Here is a 5,286-nt window from a genome sequence, read left to right as displayed (position 1 = left end):
GTGTATTTTGTCTTTCTAGGTGTAAAATCATCCGCTCCCAGATCATTCTTCTGGTTCAGGGAATAGCCTCGTTGGAGTTCCTGAACTTTGTACATAGAGATTATTATAAAGAACAAAGACTCAATTAATTATATAGGAAAACATATAAGTACCAGTGAGATTATAAAAATAAGCGGTGATTTTAGTACCGGCGAGCTTCTCACGCGCCACTTGTACGTTGGTTTCATATCACTTATGCATGTTTGAATACAAGCTTACTTACCTTTTACAACCGAAATGATTGTATAAAACATATAGTTGTCTCTCTTATTCTTATTGAAAAAAAATGAGTTAACGATATATATTTTATACAGATATTTCGGGCTTTAGACTGTTACAGTATGCATGCATGCTTTCTTGCTTTGTTAACACTTATCATTTTATTTATTATTTGTTTTTAGTTCTAGAATTTTGTTTTCGAGATTGTAAACACTTTATATGCATTTATTTAAAACAAAGGAAAGTATTCGAATATTAATTGCAGTAAATAATAATTATTAGTAGCAATAGTATTTACTTCACGTGTGCCAAACCGATTATATGTAAATTATATTGTTGCACTTGATTTTTAACATTTATCGTTATTCCAAATGTGTATCGAAAAAATATTAGCACAATTTCACTTAAGTAAATAACTCACAGTTTAAATCTTTTTAGAAACAAAATTGCCAAAGTTACGTGTCATCGTCTTGAAACTTTAAAGGATCTTTTATTCAATCATATAAATACGTAAGATATTTGTTTCGTATTAAAAAAAATTGCACACGTCACGTTACATTAATTCTAACAGTTTGAACCGTTTGATGAAAATTAACCGTAGTATTTTATTAATCGTACATGAGTTGGGTTGTGTGTTAATTAACTGTTTTTTTTTAGTTTGAATAAGAATAACTTTAAGTGTGTGTTATTTGTGACTAATAATTAAATGCATGATAAAATCGTGCAAGAGTAATATATTATATATTAAACTATATATTTACTTTATTAGGGTATGTGTAGAAGTACTTTATTAGAGGAAAATATTTTAGTAGATAGTAGAATATGGTTATATATTGAAGATTTTTTATAAAGTATTGCATGCGTTTTGAAAGTAGAATGTAGTCGTAGTTAAATTAGTAGTTAGAACGGATGGGTAACGGTTTATTGAATTCAATATAGATTTGTTAAAGGCGAGTTAATTTTTCAGTTGGCCACATACAGACAGACGGAGCTAAACTGTAGTTACTCGTTACCTCGGGCCTCCGTTACCTAAGGAGGGCTTAGGTCCTCCGCCGCGGCGTCACGCACCCGCATCGTAGGTTCACATTACATTTCTTTTGCTACCATTTTCGTACAAGCATGATATCTAACATGAAAAGATTTTGGTGTTTCTTGTTTTTTTTAACATACGCTTATTATTATCATTCTCATTATTGTTGAGAGTTTCACCACATTGATGTTAGTTGTTTAATGTTTTTGTTTGTAGATAGATAATTTCTGAGAGTAAGCATATCTACGTTTACTTATTTAACTTTAGAATACGAGATATTTTATTGAAACTAAAGATAAATACATAGATGTGCTTCCTCTTAAGGCCTTAATTTTTTAAGTCTCTCATCTAAACCGCTTAGTTCCAATGTTCTTGGGTATTTGAATTTGAAACTATTGAATTTATTTTAAGTTGTTACTTATTCGATGAATTTTAAACAGTTATTGGAATAACGGTTTATATGAATCAAGCATAATTTTGAACGCGTATAGAATCTATTCATTATGTCTTTATCATTAGTGCACTATAAACCACTTTTTTTAAATGTAAATACAATTGATTGAGGTTTTGTACGCGTTCAATTCTATGCATCACACATTGAGAGTTTGAGAATAGTTAAATATATGTTTTTGTGGGTGGGACAGATGAAGGTGAACGTGGTGGTGGCAATGGCGGCAATGGCGGCGTGTCAGTGCGACCGTCGTTCGCGTCGTTCGTGGCGCTGTGCGCGCTGCTGGTGCTCTCGGCGCGCTCCTAGCGCCCCCGTCGCACAAGCCCCCGTCCCCTACGCCCCCTGTGATCGTGATCCAGTGTGTCTGTGCCCATGCCTGTTGCGTCAGCTGTATTGTGTATAGCGAACGTTTTGCTGTGATTATGAATGCTTAACTTTTTTATACTGTTGTGAGAACGATAATTTAATGTGAAGTCATAGTTTTTATACTTAATATAAATAGATGATATAAGTTCGAGTGTGATATTGACGTAAGCGAACATTTTTATATTAAAATATTTAAATTGGTAACACGTTTTTAATTTCGGAAACCTCGACAGGTATACTTAAGGGTTAATTAATAAAGAAGACTGTATTTTAATTGGTTTATTCAACGTTTTTTCTGTTTTTTCCAATAATTCTTCTTATGTTAGTAATTACAAGTTTATGTGACATTATTTTTCATTTTTATTTCATTTTCATAAACGTATTTTTTTATAAACATCTCCACAAATCTTCATAACACGGTCGTTCGACCTACTGTCTCAATCGTTCTAACTCTTAGGAAAATGCAAATAATATTAAACTTCAAAATCTGTCTACAATTATTCGAACGTGATTAATCTTACTTCGAATATCGAACGTTGCCTACATGGGGTACAGGCGCAGGCGTAGCGTTGGCTACACGAAGCGCTACGCTCTCCTGTAGCGCAGCAGGGGTGTGCTACGCAACAACGCGTTGTGTTTACGACCCTTAACTGCAAGCGCTATAATTAGTTTAACTCATTTTGGCACCAGATTTGGTATAAATACGATTAATGTATGTTAGAAATTGATCGGAAATCAATACAGCTATACAACCAAAGAAGTGAAAACACATGACTAGACACGGAAATCGAATTGACAAAAAAGAAGCTGCCAGGATGAGTTAAACAAATTATTGTCACATATTAATATAGTTTTTTTTTTATTAAAGTAACCTTTAAGAGCTGCATTACGCCTGTGCCTGAAATCCATTTATCATTTAGAAGGCATAACATAAGACTTAGTACACGATCACTACTTGAAAAACACCTACGACACATCCTAGATCATATCAATATACAATACATAACGGCCGCGTTGTGTGGCAGTGCTCGTCGGCGTTACCGTGGCGTCACCGCGGCGTCGACCTCTCACGCTTGTCAATTTATACAATTTATTCTTTAGACTACACTACCTCTCTCACTATGAACATAGTTTAATATTACAAATGTAGCGGCCCCATACACGAATATGTATTTATCGAACGTCCTCGGTATATTAATTTAAATTATTTTCTTTCAAAATATTTAACTATCATTTAGTTATCTCTGTTATCTGTAAATTAATATATATTTATATGATCTAGAACTTTTAAGGAATAATTAACTCACGTAGTGTGAGAGTTGAGTGTTACGTTGCAACGCGTCGCTTTGCCGTAAATAAATCGAAACAGGTGACAGTCGCGCGGGAGCAAACTGTACAGGGAAGAAGGAATCTTGCGTCACAAAGTATTCAACTTAATAAACTCTTTGAACTATAAACTTGTTACTAGACCAACATAATTCTATCAAATTAATACAAAAACATTTATATTTAAATGGAAATGACACTAATTACATGTATAGTACACTAATTTATGAAAACATCAAACCAATATATATTAGCAACATACACAAATTCTTTCGTAGCTAAGGGGTGACTTAATGGTAAATCACCTTATTTAAGTTACCTTGGGAGAGTTTATTAAACACTTATATACCATACCAGTACCCTTTAGCTACGTTAGACTACAAAACATTTTATAGAATACAAAATAATAATTATAGATTTAAGACAACTTTTAGAATACGTGTAGAATACAAGAAATACTTTCGGAGTGGTTGTAACTTAAACAATATACATTCTAAATGCGTTCGAATTCTAAATATGCAATTACGATTTATCATAAGACGTTTTAAATATTTTATCGTTTCTTATTTTACTAGCTAAGTTCTTAAAATTGAGAAGGCCATGTCGTTCTATTGGATTGTTTGGTGACCACACAAATAATGTTGAACTGAAGAATACATTCAGTGAAGACAAAACTATTGTGAAGAAATTGACCACAGTTGTGTTGCTGTACTATCCTATCCGCGCATAACCATGCCCCAAATCACTAATTGGTATTATTTATTAAAACAATGCAATCTCTGTTTTAGGATAGTCCACAATTATTATAAAATTTTATAATTCAAATTATTTATACCTAAAACAAATATGCAGCTTGTATTACTAAATATTAAACCTTGAAATTATATTGTTTATAAATATTTTATAAGAACAATAATAAAACTATAATTATGAAATTAAATTTTCCGCGTTTTATTTCTTATTTTGATTCAAAATTATAGCAGGCTTATTAAATTGTGTCTTCAAGGTTGTTAAATTATTAGTAATTAAAAAAGTACTAACGTTCTTCTATTGTTTATTTAACATAATTTGTACAAAGCAGGATATGTAATAAATTGAATTATTTTTAACATAGGGCAGTTTCGTGTGGATAGGACAGTTACCATATGAAATCAAATATGTAAATATATTCGTTGAGCCGTTAATCTAACACACAGATATCAAATAACATTCACCTTATAAAATCGGAACTCGCTCATTTTATTTCGTTGTTTTGCAAATATACTTTCAAACTGCAAATTACACACTTTCACCATATTACCATTTACACGCAAACACGAACAAAAACTCAACATCCTACTCTATTACATCATCGAATACCATATTTTAAATAATTTCTTATGTTTTTTTTTATATAAAATTTTCATATATCTATCTCGCAAGTGTTATGTTAATAAAATTATTGCAGAGTATAAAATGTAACACCAACAGATCACGGAATTCTGTTTACTATTATATAATACATTGTAGTATTTTATAACGAAGGCTACCTTTTGGTGTTTTCCTTACGCTACCTTAACGCAAACTTCTCGCAGAAGAACATCAATGGACGACCCCGAAAGCGACTTCTGATCATGTTTTGTGCGTGTGTGTGACAGTCGATCAGGCCGGTGTGTTGCCTAATGTGACAATCGGTCTTATAGTACCTACTTGTTAAGGCCAAGTTCACATCAGTTTTTACCAATTTTTTTATGTTTTCGCTCGTTCCTGGTTCAATAAAAAGATGAATAAACACATTACATTCGCTATTTAAATATTTAAATTACATCTAATCAAACCATGAGCTTTGGCTCATATTAAAGGTATGTTGATTTTT

General features: G+C 32.0%; 1 long non-coding RNA gene across 3 annotated transcripts in view; it reads left to right on the top strand.

Moving 5' to 3' along the window:
* Nucleotides 1-2,297, top strand: part of LOC106113182 (uncharacterized) — an 8,050-nt gene extending 5,753 nt beyond the window's left edge. Inside the window, exons 1-3 of one of the 3 annotated variants that reach the window (XR_001227652.1) lie at nucleotides 9-212; nucleotides 1,226-1,333; nucleotides 1,933-2,297. This is a non-coding gene — a long non-coding RNA (uncharacterized LOC106113182). Of the gene's footprint in view, nucleotides 1-8; nucleotides 213-829; nucleotides 1,334-1,932 lie in introns of those variants that run through there. The other 2 variants (XR_001227651.1, XR_001227650.1) reach the window with 2 other exon arrangements.
* Nucleotides 2,298-5,286: the final 2,989 nt, after the last annotated feature.

Source organism: Papilio xuthus, unplaced genomic scaffold (assembly GCF_000836235.2).
Source record: "Papilio xuthus unplaced genomic scaffold, Pxut_1.1 DF828477.1, whole genome shotgun sequence".
NCBI classification, from domain to species: Eukaryota; Metazoa; Arthropoda; class Insecta; order Lepidoptera; family Papilionidae; genus Papilio; species Papilio xuthus.
The sequence above is the reverse complement of the archived record's forward strand: the minus strand, read 5'-3'. Positions and strand labels throughout refer to the sequence as shown.